This window comes from Malania oleifera, chromosome 10, assembly GCF_029873635.1.
Source record: "Malania oleifera isolate guangnan ecotype guangnan chromosome 10, ASM2987363v1, whole genome shotgun sequence".
In the NCBI taxonomy this organism is placed as follows: domain Eukaryota; kingdom Viridiplantae; phylum Streptophyta; class Magnoliopsida; order Santalales; family Ximeniaceae; genus Malania; species Malania oleifera.
Genome location: NC_080426.1, coordinates 66,979,779 through 66,994,779, shown reverse-complemented (window position 1 = coordinate 66,994,779; position 15,001 = coordinate 66,979,779). Strand labels below are relative to the sequence as shown.

Below are 15,001 nucleotides of genomic sequence, written 5' to 3'. Positions count from 1 at the left end.
ATAATTTCCTAAACTATAATTTACCTAGGCTCCTGGAAAATATTAGCTGGGGTCCTCGATCCATGCCTGCAGGGTCCTAAAAACACCCTAACCCTGAAAACATAACACCCTAATTTTACTCCACAAAACACTAGTATACTCTCATATAATACAAGATTTGAACTAAAATAAGTCTGCAAATGCTAAAAGTATCTAAATAATCTACTTACCATGATTTTGGGATGTTACCCAAGTTGCCCTAATCGACAATCTGTTTCGGCAAACTTTTAGAGAATCTTTCCAAGATCAACATGGCAGCTTTTGATCATCAAAACGGGGCAAAAATCGTAGATAGAAAGAGAGAGAACCAAGTTAGAGAGAGAAAAAAAAAAAGAAAATGAATTTCTCTCTCTGGAACCTGATTTTGGCTATATTGGACTTGTCGATAAGCCATGTCACCTCGTTGACGAGACCAAGAAGGAGGTTCATCGATGAACACATGACTCTCGTTGACGAAATTCAGGTCCTAAAATTAGCCCCTCGGTAAATTCTTGTCGACGAGACACACGTCCACATCAATGCTCTACATTCATCAACGAGACCCTATTGAGCCCCCCTTAAAATTTCCTTTTCTTCCTCCTTTATTTATTATTTAATTTCTATAATTAGCTGGGTTACTACACAATTGCTTAAACATGGTATTTTGCACCCTCTTATTAAAGTTACTAACATTGTGTCATAAGTAAATTTATGGTGTGCACGAGGCAGTTGTCAATCAACATTGCGACAAACGACACCAATAATACTGGGGTGCCTGTTGATATGAGACATAAATTATCGCGATCAGTCTCCTTATCCTAAATGCACTAAAGAAACCAGGACCATGTTGACAGTCTCTCCTTAACTATTGCAAATGCTATGGAACATATTTGTTGGTTTGTTTCAGGGGTCATTGCAATTAGTAATTTTCCTCTGTACTTTTTGTTTGAGTGCATTCCCTCTACACAAAAAAATAGAGGACAATGACAAAACCCCTCAATTGAGGCTGCAAACGGCCAAAAAACACATCAACACTGCTGAGTTCTTAGCATCAAGAATATTTCTCCATACCCACTTCAATTTTTTCCTAGGATTTGACTCGCACATATGAAAGATTTCAATCTCCAAAAATCCTTGCAATTTCCAATTGCTTCCCACACCATACCTTTCTATATAATACATGATATTGATACTTTAACCTCATGTGTGCTTGTAAAGTGGTAGTTGAAGAATTTTTGTTATTTGGTTTATAACTAAGGATGACTTCAATTGTGGGTAGTCTTGCAAAAGATTCTTATTGATGTAGGTACGGGGGCCTTTGCACTATGTAATTTCAAATAGACCATGTTGCCTATGTCGGTAAGCACGCAACCTCCAAGCGCAACTCTCGTCTGCCTTGCACCAAAAAACCCATGCTATTAGGCTTAATTGCATAATCTTGAAGTTGTGGTGTGTTTAAGCACAGTGCACGAGCACATAGTGTATCAACTCATCATTTGTGTTGAAAATCATATCCTTACAAAATTCTAAAACACCATCCCATCAAGTGCCCTCAAGGGAACTTTTAAATTGGGTTGTGATATCACCAACTCCTACGTCGACCATGTATGCTAATGGCGGCACGTTGTGTGCCGATCTCTCTCCCTCACTTGTGTTCTCAAGAGGTATGACAACTTCTTCATGCTCAACTGCATAATCGTCCAGTCCACCCACCTCGTTTACCCCTTCTTCCGCTTCTTCAAAATCCCCCTCTAAATCATCTTTTTCCTCTAATTCAGGGTCACCTTCCATTTCAGTCGCATTGCCTCCACCATGTATACCCCCCCTCTTGTTCATTACAATTGATGGAACCATTTGAAAGTCTAGTATGGACATAATTGCACTTGAACTTTGGCAACGTCTATACTCAGTTTATGTTCGCAGTTTGTCATGAAAATTATGATCGACATTGAATCCGTGCAAATTATATAATTAGGTGCAAACTCCATTAACAAAAATTATGGTTGAAAGGATGTATGGGGCACATCATTTAAATCCAGAGCTGCCATCACTTGTGAAAGGTGATTGCACAACCTATCCATTTCAGCAATATTAAAATCATTATATGATTGATGCTAAAAAATGTCTCTCTCTACATAATTGAACCTCCTTCCATATTCATACGTTGAGGGATGTGTTTTACAAAAAAATCATCTATATACACATCATAACAAGAATTTTGCGGGTTCAATGTAATTAGAGCATCTGAATCATCTTTTTTCGGCACATCGATATATATTAGACTTCCACCACTCACTTGTTATGGATATCTCGAAATCAATTGTAATTTTTAATAATTACGATCGATGCATAATCCTTCATATATTTTCCCCTTTAGACTTTCTAACTTCATCCTCCTTCTAACTTGAATAACTTTTGTTACGGCATGAGCTGACAACAGCCATGCACCACCTGTGTCCGCGTTCCCGAGGGCACCCCTCTCCCTTAAAAGGATTCGCGGCATTTCAAACCCTGGTAAGGTTCTTCGCTTTACATCGAATTAAACCACACACTCCACCGCTTGTCCAGGGTTGAGCCTTGGGAATTGATGACGGACTTAAAAAGCCACCTACAGACGCTTTGCGCCCCATCATTCCAGATAATGCTTGCATCCTCTGTATTACTGCGGCTGTTGGCACAGAGTTAGCCGAAGCTTATTCCCTGGATACCGTCATTGCTTATTCTCCGAGAAAAGAAGTTCACGACCTGTGGGCCTTCTACCTCCACGCGGCATTGCTACGTCAGGCTTTCGCCCATTCTGGAAAACTCCCCAAACTTAACTAGGAAAGATAACTTCATTTGCTATCGGGATTCCCCTTTTATTGCTTCACGCTCTATTTTATAATGGGATTTCCCATGCCATGCTCTACTTTAATTCCCCATTCTTTCAAGTTCTCCGGTTTCTAATTTCCGAGCATTTGAACAAAGAGGAAGGTATTAGCTCCCAATGGACCAATCTACTCTTTTTTTCTTTTATTTCAATATCAAATTGTAGTTAGTTTTCAATTGTACATAATATATTCTTTTGTTCAAAATCCTTATTTATTAATTACTATCCTAATGACAAATATATTCCTACTCTAATTTCCAAATTTTAATGAGTTATAACTTCTTAACCGTAATACTCACTAATAATTTTTTCAAAATAGCCTAACCAACAAAAATAATACTCTGTCACTAAAACTTAATTATACTCACTAAATTAGTTTGAATATCACTATTTAATGTATGCACTGTTCTAAATGATTGGTAATGATTATTAACTATATTTAACGTAAATAAACTTAACCTTAAAATAAGGAGACTAATTTTAATTCTTATTTCTTAAAATCTCCTAAGGCTTAATCTAACTAATCATAAATATTGCTTAAAAATTACAAACACTAAATAACTATCAATAAAACTAAATTATAATCATTAATTACTAAAGTGCCAAAATTGCTAGTTCTACTTCTCATTTATCCAAATCACCTAATATTTAGTCTAACCAAACATAAATATTGTTCACCACTATTCTCAAACTATAAATACAAAATAACTATCGCTAAAACTAAATTATAATCTATAATTACTAAGTCGCAAAATTGCTAGTTTTACTTCTAATTTATCTAAATCACCTAATACTTAATCTAACCAAATATAAATTTTGTTCACTAATACTACTCTCAAATTATAAACACCAACTATCTCTAAAACCAAATTATAATTAGTAATTACTACGTCACAAGGTCATATTTACTATACTACTAATAATATTAACAATATTTTACGTAACTAAAATAAAAAATTTTAACTCTGTAATTTGAAAACAAATTAATATATTTAAATTTTGAACTCAACTAATGTAATTATTTTTTTCTCAAAAAAATTAATAAAAATTTAGATATGATTTCAATTCGACAAAATAAAAAATTATTTCTCACATAACAACTAATTTTTCAATTTAATATATTTTACTAAATAAAAGTATTCCAAATTTCAACTAAACTAACGTAATTATTTTTTTTTTTTTAACAAAAACAAATTTTAACTGCAACTCAAAAATTATTTGTATCTAAAAAAGATATTTTTAATAGAAATTACTTTTTTACAAAACAAATACCTCAATAAAAAATTTCCAACAAATATTAACTTCTGTTTGCTTCAAATCAACTTTCTTTCTAACAAAATTTCAACAAAAAATCATTTTGAAGTCATTTAAAAATATTATTTTGACAATGATATATTATCAAAGTTGAAACAAATAGTTTTACATATAATCAAATAATACAAAATTACAACACAATAATAAATATTATGATTAAATCACAACAATAACAAACAACTCTTATTTCACATACATAAACATTTATCTTAAACAATATATTCACAAATACACCATAATCACAAATTACCTCAATAACAATGAAATAGAGGTAAGAAATTAAAACTCAAATTTCAAATGCTTGCTTCTAGTACGACACTAAACAAAAAATTAGGGAGAACTTCAACTTCAAATTAAGAGAGGAGAGGGCTTTTTTGGATTATTTGATTTGAAGATGAGGGAAAATTTATATTGGTGATGTTTCTTCTTCTCAGTGAAAACATGGACTAAAAGTACTCAGTAACTGCTAAAGGAGAGTCGTCGGAGGAGAAGTGAAGAGTTAGCTGTAGGAAGGAGGGAGGATGGCTTGTGCAGAGAAGGAAAAAATGAAGAGAGCAAACAAGTTGGAAAGAAAAAGAAACCAACTTTCGATTTCTGTACACAAAACCAACTTGTGACAAGTCAATTTTTCCTAACGCCGAAATTAGTAATTGTTCAAATATTTAGAATTAAAATCAATTTTTCATAAGTCGGAAAGTCAGTGGAGTACAATTATATATTTATTTCACTTATAATAGTATTTATTCTAGTTAAATATAAATATTTTTTGTCAAAAAAACTCCTGGAATGGCAATAAGAAAAATAATTTTTCCCCCCCCACGTAATCCTACGCATGGGCAAACTCGTCCACAAACCCAAAATGTCTCTCTTTTACCTAATTCCCAGTGATGTGCGCAAGCCAATAGTCCTTTGCCACGACCCCAGCGTAGAGTTACGCGCAAGCACAACCGTTCCAAGTCCGACGGCCTCCCCTCTGACGTCCGATGCTTACCATAACCGCCTAGGTGGTCACATACCATATAGAAACAGAGCAGTATGACATTACCATATATGCATATACGTGTAATTTAATTTTTTAAAGTAATGACTTATAAACAGGCTGTTCGTTTGTTTGTTTCCGTCCGTGACATTAGAGGTCGAAACACGCCTGCTCTACGAGGGCCTATCGTAGAACCAGGGGGAGAAGACGCACCCAACTCCTACTGCCCAGAACTAGAAGGGTCAGGGCCCGAACTCACATTGGCTTTCGAGGCCGCAGCTCTGTCACTTCTTCTGTGTTCTGGTACTGTTCTCTCTCTCTCTCTCTCTCTCTCTCTCGATCGACTAATAGTCTTAATTTTTCTGTCACCAGAGCAACGCAATTTAGCTGCCCTAGTTCTTCCATTGCTGATCTTTTCTTCAGGTATGCGAAGAACGGTCTTTGATATGATTGCCTTATCTTTTCCGGAGCTGTTAGTTACTGTTTTTTGTAATTGAATTGAGTTCATGAATATAGGACGTGGGTTTTGGTTTGAGCTTTTTTGGCTTCCATTATTTTAAATTTTCTTATTTAACTGTTATTTTTGAAGAATTCTTTTTGGGTCTCCCACAATCCCATCGGTGCGGGGAGTTGGGTTTGGGCGGAGGGTGGGGGGAGTTTAATTAGATTTATTACTTGTTTATTTTGGTGTTGTTAATTGACTCTTGGTTTTACAATTTTATTTATTTATGTTTCAGATGGATGAGTTGTTTGATGGATTGGACTCTTGTTGTTTCGAGGATTTGATATATCATTTCTTAGTTCTATACTTTTTATCATCGCCTCAATGAATTCGATTATCTTTCATGTTTTGTTGACCCTGTCTACATGTGTGTTTGCTTGCGCCTGTTTTATTTTATTTATTTTATGCACACGCTTATCTTATAGCTGTGTTAATGCTTAACAAACAGCTTGGGAGGGAGAGAGAGAGAGATGGTGTTAAGTTTCAGATGTTGTGGATATTTGCAGAAAAATATATTCTATTTTTAGGTTAAATTGTATATAGAAGAGTTTCACGGCCACAACTTTTCAACTTCTTTAGGAATAATGACATTCTTGGGCCAGAACAATAGAACAAGCCATATCCTTCATTCTTATGCCCACTTCTGTCCTCTCCAGTCTCCACATGTCCACGTTTACAACTTGTTAATTAAAAGAATAAAAACCCAAGCTTCTTGCCACTGAACACTTCTGCCAGCCTCTTGCTGCTGAATACTTCTGCCTCATTGATGTTCGATGACAATCTTAGCCTCTTCGTAGGCTCGAAGCCTCTTCTTTGGTGGAGGGTCAACCCCTAGAAATCGTAGTCCCTTCTTTGGCGAAGGGTCGAGCATTAGAACTCAAAGCCTCCAAAAGAGTTTTTGTCCCACCATTGCAAATCTTGCGTCTTGTTTCCTCTTGCGACGACGTTACCACCATCACAAGTTTTCTTCTTTGCTGCGGATCATTTGTTGCTAATTTCCTTTTTTGTTTGCGACTTGTTCCCTCTAGTGACGATGATTCCTCCACCATTGCGACTTTTTTTCATCACTGCGGATCAATTTTGGATAATCTCCTTTTTTGTTCTTCATTGCTGCAGATAAGTTGCGGCTAATCTTCTTCATAGCTTTGGGGTTTCGATGAGGTCTTTTGCCTTATAACCCAGAGTTGTTCTTTGGCTGGCTTTTAAAAGAAGGGTTTTTTTTTTTTGCACCTAGAGCGGATTCGAAGCTCTCCATTTTGAAGCAGCCCTTTTTTTTGGATGTGGGACCTGTGAACCCTGAAGCCCTGGCTCCTGGTAATCTGATGTACTCCTTAGAGTCTCTGGGTTGGAGAAGAAGGTACAGAGTGAGCACGGGAGTTTCCATGATGCCAAAATCCATATAATATACAGAAAACTATTCTCTTTTGAATGGATTTTGATGTTGGGAGCCCTTCGAATTTTGGAGAAGTCGGGAAGAAAGAAGTCTCGCTATGTTTTGCTAAATAACAAGGCCTGTTGGTTCGAGGAATAGATGTCAGAGTGCTAGTGACAGAATACTAAATTCATATGGATTAAGCAAATGAAATTTCCAGGAGGTTTGGTGATCATCAAATTTACATCAAACAAATTTGGAAGAATGATCACAATTGAGAAATTGCTGTACTCTGGGGGAAGATTTTCGCTGAGAATTCCAGAGGGTAGAGAAGCCTTAGGTTTTTGGAGTTTCTGCAGATTGTTGAAAGGGGACATAGATTGCTTGAAAGGAACCATAAAAAATTCCTGGGCACAGTGTGCAGATAGTGCAGTTCTACCGATATGGTGCAAAGAAATGGAACGGATACGACACTTAAGGGATTACTAACGAGCTAGTTATGTAGAGTTCATAAAGCATGGAGCTGAGCATGATTGGAGAATGAATTTCTCCCGCGAATCCTACTGGATAATTGAGAAAGGTAAGGCTCTGCTTTTAGAAAGAGAAAAATTAGGGGAGAAACTATATTGGGCATTATTGAAGCCCAATTCCTTTTCAAAATTTGAAAGCTCTTCACGTAAAACTATTGGTTTGATTAGTAGGTTGAAAATTGTGAAAGTGGACAAATCATTTTATGGCACTTTGGGCTAGGAGGTCTTGTATTGAAGCCTGTCTTCCCGGTAGACCCAAAAAATTTTTAGGGGGTTGGATTAGTGGGCTAAGGGTGGGTGGAGAAAGAAAAATCTAGTTTGAGCAAGATTCTAGGAGATAAACATGATTCTCACTTGCCGATGGCACAAGTGGCCGACAAGATGGAACATTGTAGTCCTTTGCCAATCAAGGGGGATTCTCAGATAGCATTGCAAGAAAAAATAAAACTTGTTGTTGACCTCTCACTTCAAGGAGGTAGGGAAGTAGCAAATAATGTAGAATCTTTATATATGGAAGAAGTGGTTAAAAAAAATGAGATCTTTCAAAACATTGTGGAAAACAAAACACAACTCTGCCAGGCCAAAAAAAGGTGTATTTTGCGGGACTTCGATATTGTCATGGAAGACTAGTTAGAGGATAATAATGATTTGCTTTTGGAACAGATTCGGGAATTTGAGGATGTGTGTATGAGCTCTTCTCAGTTGAAAGCTTTGGATAAATCATAGATTCTTAAATGTTTGGAAAGATATGGTAGCATAATCATGAGGCAAGAGGCTACACTTCAGGAAACAGAGAATAGTTTTATCTGTTTGGGTCAATCGAAAAGTTACAATAAAGAGAATTGAGGGGGAAGAGTTGGCTAAGGGTATCAAGTTGGTAACGATATCACAGTAGTCAAACAAAGATTGCCTTCAACTACTTCCTAAAAATGCTCGAGCTGGTATTAATTTCATTAATTACAACTTTGATCATTTGAAAGTCATAAATGTTGTGGGGTCTGTGCCTTCTAATATTGGCCTTGGGTTCATTTGTTCTTCTACGGATAATTCTATTAATCCTTCTTGTGATGTTTTGGGGGGGGGGGGGGTGTGGTGGATTCTTTTGGAAAGGATGATCTTCTTATGGAGGACCTTGACTTGTCTAGAATTAGTAAAGGTGTTCTACCTATTCCTACCTACCCAACCCATTCTTTCTTCAGAAAATTTATGCCTTAAGAGGGGTTCTAATAGGAGGAAGGGTTTAGTTGTGAGGGTGGTGAGAGAGACAATCTAGACCCGTTTAAACTCCTTGGGATCTAGGGTTGGAGCTTTATGATCATGCTGGAAACTCGGTGGAGGTGGGCCTTAGTCCTAGGACTTATGAAAGAATGAAAAAGAAAGTCCAGAAAGAGCTTACAAATCTAGTTTCTTCTATTAATTATGAGTGCAAAGAGAGGGTTGGCAAGGGGGGTGAGCGAGTTGAATTATGAAGATTGTTAGTTGGAATGTAAGAGGACTATGGGGGTTTAGGAAGAGAAGTTTGATAAAGTCAGTCCTGCATAAATACTCTTTGGATATTGTCCTTATCTAGGGACTAAATTGGAAGAGGTTGATTTTTTTTTGGGGGGGGGGGGTTTAGGAGTATATCGAGGGGCCATAGTAGGGAGCCCGCATTCTTACCTTAGCGCTGTGCTTCAAGTGGCATCCTAGTTATGTGGGATTCTCAAAATGTTTCCAAGTTGGACACTTCGTCTAGTTTTTTCTCCCTTTGTGTGTTATTTAAAGTGAGAGGGAGGGGTCAATGGTGGGTTTCCTCTATGTATGGGCCTACTAGACCAACTCGTAGGAGTTCTTTTGGGAGGAGTTGTATTATGTTTTTGGTTTTTGCTCCCTTAGGTGGATTGTGGGAGGTGATTTTAATGTAGTGAGATTCCCCAGCGAGAAGAAAGGGGTGGTAGAGTTACAGCCAGCATGCGGAATTTTGATTTGCTTATCGGGAATTGGGGTTTAAGAGATATTCCCTTGAGGTATGCTCCGTTTACTTGGTTTGTAGGGGGTGCTAGAGCGGTGGGTAATAGACTTGATAGGCTTTGCTTTGCGGCAAGTGGGAGGATGAATTTCCAAACCTTTCTTATTGTGTTCTTCCTAGGACTATGTCTGACCATTTTCCAATCATGTTGGGATCTAGAAAGGTGTCTTGGGGTCATATGCCTTTTAGATTTGAGAATAGTTGGTTGGATTGTGCAACTTTCAAGCTTTGGTTAGGGACTCTTGGGGAGAGGAATTGGGAAGGGGTTGGGGTGGTTTCTATTTCATAAGAAAGTTGAAACACCTGAAGGGGAAGTTGAAAGTTCGAATAAGGTGTTTGGTGACATCATAATTAGAAAATCTAACATCTTAAGCAAGTTAACTTCATTGGATAGGAAGGAGCAAGATTTTAATTTTCCAGATGGTGAGGAGATTAGGAGAGTTTCCTTGAAAAATGAGCTAGAAGAGGTGATAATTTAGGAAATGAGACAAAAGACCAAATTCAAATGGGTTAAGGATGGTGACTACAAATCTTCTTTCTTTCATAAACGAGTTAATAGGAAAAGAAATAAGAATTTGATTAGGTAGTTAGCTGCAGGGGATGGGACAATATCTAATAATCAATGTCATATTTGAAAAGTAAGGTGTACTCCCTAGAGGGGGGGTGAATTGGGATTTAAAAATTTCTTTGGAAACTTTAATCTAGTATAACCCTTTTAAGTTAATTACAATCACAGCTCAATTTAACTTGATATTGATATAATTATTATCAACCACCTTATTTATATTACCCAACAATTAATATGATGTTATTAAGTCAATATATTTGAAAGTCACTCAAGATCTCAACAAACTAGCTTTAGAGTAATTTACTCTACAAGATTAAACTCAGCAACTCCTCAAGTACAACCAGCTATCCTTTGTATGATTAGATAATGTCTCAATCAAATTTAATTTTGTATGGATGAACAATTTCAGATTGTCAAAATTCCTTTCAGCTGTGATATTCAAAATAAGAGAATTACTTCTTGAATATGTCAATCCAATCAACAACATAAGCTTGATTTTACAATATGAAACAAATCAGAAATTTCAGCAAGCTTTTAAATCTGGTTTCCGCAAAGATCAATCAATGTACTCTCTTTTTGGTTTCCGCAAAGATCAATCAATGTACACTCCTTTTGGTTTCCGCAAAGATTAATCAACGTACTTCCGTTACAATTCCCAATCACAAGTTAATTTTAACAAATTAAATATTCATCCACGCAATTTATATATGTGCAGGAAATTAAAGAGATATAGGGAAAGAGAGAGACACTGAGATTTTTACGAGGTTCGGCTATACCCGCCTACGTCCTCGCCTTAGGCAACACACCTAGGATTCCACTATACCACTCCTTTACGGGCGGAGCAAACCTTTATAACACTCCTTCAATAGGATACAACCCTCCTCTCCCAGCGATACCCCACGCTCGGTACGCTCCTTCAACTGGGGTGGAGCCCCCTCTCCAAAGCGATACCCCACGCTCGGTACAACAATTCAACAACCTGAACCATAAAAAACAATAACAAAAACAAGAGCCTTGTGTACAAGAACAACTCTCAATAAGAGCAGATTAGTACAATTGATTAGCACAATATACTTCAATCAAATAACAATATAGAAAGATGAAGCTCAAGATAAATATCACCGGGAGTTGATTTTAGATTTGAAATCTCAGTATAATAGCAAGATCATAACCTTTTGTTCAGGAAACTTCAGCAAGGACTTTTAGCAGTGTGTATTCAATAAGAGTGCTTTTTGAAAGTATGAGAATTAGGTTGATTTGCTGCTTGTTGGTGTTTAATCTTTGGGTTTAACTTGTATTTATAGAGTTAAAAAGTGTATAAACGAATTCCCCAAGTTACTTTGAGTATTCCCCAAGTTTTTACAAAGTTTGGAGGCTAAGCAAATACTTTTGGAAACCTTCCTACACTGTTTAAAAATAGCTGTTACGAAGTTCAGTGGACTAGACTTATTGGGTCAGTCGCCTGGACTTTAAATTTCAGTGAATTTTGGAAGTCAGTACAAGTTCAGTCGACTGGGCTTTGATGGGTCAGTCGACTGAAGTTGTTCTGTATGTCAGTCACCTGATCAGGTATGGGTCAGTCGCCTGAACTTGCTGTCAGCTTCAACCAGCCTTCAGTATTTTGGTCATAACATTTTCTATAAAACTCCAAATAAGATGAGCTTGGTATCAAAAGAAAGCTGAGTCAAAATCCTACAACTTTCATGTTGATCATTTTTGAAAATAGGAAACTTTTGATAGAGAAAATTGCTCATCAATGCAGATATGGAAACAAAAACAGAATTTGGAGAATCCTGTTTTGGTGCTTTTCATTCCAAAAATAATTTTAACCTTTTTGAAATAACTTTTGACCTTATAAAAATATTTTCCAAGTATTTTAAAAGGTATCCAGGTCCAAGTAATTAACCTAAGAGTTTCATGCATCCATATTGAAATCGTTTGAAGTACTTACATGAGACTTCTTAAAACTTTAATTTTCTAAGCTCTAAGACTTCATGTATTGGTTTCCATTCTTTGTATCTCTCTTGAGCTTTTCTTTCTTCAATTGTCTTGTGCTTCATCATGGGCCAAGTCCTAAGCATAATCTTCATGTGAGCTTCTTTACAAACACTTGAGCTTGATCTTTTAGGAACTTGATCTTTTATAAGAACTTTTGAGCTTGATTTCTTTATGAAAGCTTTTGAGCCCTGAAATGTATCTTAGCAAAACATGTTAAGTTCCTTTAGTTTGTTATCATCAAAATAAGATTCTAAGCCTTGTGAGGCCAACAATATTGCTTCTGCTATCACCATTTTCTTCCAAAACTTGTATTCGGAGGAGGATCACTATAGGCTAATGGTGGAGGGATTAGGTTGGAACCATATATTTGTTGTTCAAATGTGTTTGATTAGAGAGACCTCTTGATGAGGAGGAAGTTAGGGGGTTGGTTTTTGGGATGGATAGGGATAAGGCTCGAGGCCCAAATGGTTTAACATTGCTTTCTTTCAATAGTGTTGGGATATAGTAAAGGAGGCTTTGTTGAAAGTTTTTAGCGAGTTCTTTGATAATGGAGTCCTTAGTAAGAGTATTAATTCCTCCTTTATAGCCTTGGTTCGAAAGAAATTTAATTTTATTAAAGTGGAGGATTTTAGAATTATTAAACTTGTCTCTAGTGTATATAAGATTATTACTATAGTCTTAGCTAATAGGTTGAGTGCGGTGCTTGCTGATACCGTCTCTTATGCTCAAAGCGCGTTCATTATTGGAGGCAGATAGTGGATGCTATTTTAGTTGCCAATGAGGTGGTGGAGAATATTCATAGGAATAAGAAGAGGGGGGTTTGTCTTTAAACTAGATTTTGAGAAAGCTAAAGATCGAGTGAGTTGGAATTTGGATAGAGTTTTTATGAGAAAGAGTTTTGGTTTGCGTTGGTGTCATTTGATTAGGGGTTGTTCATCTAATGTATTGGTTTTCAGTAATTGTGAATGGTGTGCCTAAATCTTGGTTTGGCGCTTTGAGGGGTTTTAGACAAGGAGACCCTTTATCCCCTTTTTTGTTTGTTCTTGTAGCAGATGTTTTGAGTAGGATGGTGGATAGGGCAGTGGAGAGGGGTTTGGTTAGAGGTCTAGAAGTGGGGAGAGGGGGGGGTGGTATCACATATCCATTATCCAACGACACCATATTCTTTGTAGACGATCACAGTCTCTCTTTTAGGAGTATTTGGGTATTCTTCATATTTTCGAGAGGGTGTCTGGGCTCAAAATCAAATATGGGGAAGAGTGGTTTAGTGGCAATGAATGTGCTAGTCGAGTGTATTAGGGAGCAGGCTAACGAAGTGGGTGTGATATTTTGGATTGGCCTTCAACATACTTAGGTGTCCCTTTGAGGGGTAACCCTAGAGCTATAGATTTTTGGAACCTTGTAGTGTAAAGGGTGACGAATAGATTAAATGGTTGGAAGTGAACCCTCTTTTATCTTGGCAGTAGAATTACTTTGATTCAACCTTGTCTTGCTAGCATCTTGTTATATTTCTTGTCTGTCTTTAAGATTACGGTGGAGATTGCTAGCAAGCTTGATAGGATCATGAGAGAGTTTTTGTGGATCGGCGGGGGGACGAGTTATAAGGACCATTTAGTGAGTTGGAATAGGTTTGTAGATCTAAAAAGGAGGGGGGTTTGGGTCTTGGCAAGCTGTCTAAAACCACTGCTCTTTAGGCTAAATGGCTATGGCGCTTCCCTCTAGAAGAATCATTCCTCTGGCATAAAGTAATAAGAATTAAGTTTGGGACAGATAAAGAACGGGTGGGATACCAATGCTAATTTAAGGTGCTCTTTGGAGAGTCTGTAGAGATCCATTTCTTAGATTTATCCTTCTTTCATTCCTCACACTAAACTTGAGGTGGGGAGGGATTCTCTTATTCATTGTTTGGAAAGACTCTTGGCTGGGAAATGCACCACTTTCTACTTCTTTCCCTCATTTATTTTATCCAAGTTTTGAACAAAATAAATCCATTTCTTTTTTTATTGGTGATTTGAATAGTGCTTTGGTTTCCTGGAATCTTCATTTTAGGAGATCTCTAAATGATAGGGAGATGGTGGAAAACCGTGGAATTGTCATCTTCGTTATCTTTATTGAGTGTGAGTAATATTTCTTTGGGGAGGGACATTCGTTCTTGGTCTTTGGACTAGTCAGATGTGTTTTCTTGCAATTCTTTGTTTGAATTTTTGATTTGTTCCAACTCCACTTTCTCCCTATACTTTGAGATAAATACCAATAACTTGTTGCAAATTAGGAAACCTATGAAGGCTCTCTCTTTTGATGTATGTGTGCTCTATTACAAGAACTTTGAGACAACTTCTCTCCTTTTGCAATGTGAATTTGCTTGGAGTAATTGGAATATGCTTTTTGGGGTTATGGGAGAAAGTTGGGTTTGTCCTCTCTAAGTGGAAGACTTTTTAGAAATATCTTTTGCAGGTTTTGGTAGAAGAAAGGATAGGGCAACTTTATGGAAGGTGGCTTTTTCTCAGTATTATGGGGTTTATGGATGGACGTAATACTTGGATATTTTCTAGGAAAAAGTTAAATTAGATGTTGGTTTGGGAGAAGATAAAAGTATTTGGCGTCTCTGTGGTGTGTTAGGTATGGATTTTTTAAAGAGGCAAGCTTTTAGGAGCTGCAAAGAGATTGGAGGAACACTTTGATTGGATGATTTATTTTTTTTCTTGGGCATTTTCCATGTTTTTTGTTTAGTCTTGGAGTCTCATTTTGTCTTTAGAAGATTCTCATTCTCCCTCTTGTAAAATCTCTTTCTATTAATGATATCTTCTTTTGTTGTAAAAAAATAAAATAATAATAATAATATT

The 15,001-nt window shown here is 36.8% G+C and overlaps 1 protein-coding gene across 3 annotated transcripts in view; it reads left to right on the top strand.

The window, feature by feature from the left end:
• Nucleotides 1–5,164: 5,164 nt before the first annotated feature.
• Nucleotides 5,165–15,001, top strand: part of LOC131166951 (peroxisomal membrane protein 11C) — a 29,205-nt gene continuing 19,368 nt past the window's right edge. The window contains exons 1-2 of one of the 3 annotated variants that reach the window (XM_058125615.1): nt 5,165–5,483; nt 5,553–5,603. The gene's annotated coding sequence lies outside the window, so the exon portion shown is untranslated. The remainder of the gene's footprint in view (nt 5,484–5,552; nt 5,604–15,001) is intronic. The other 2 variants (XM_058125616.1, XM_058125617.1) reach the window with 2 other exon arrangements.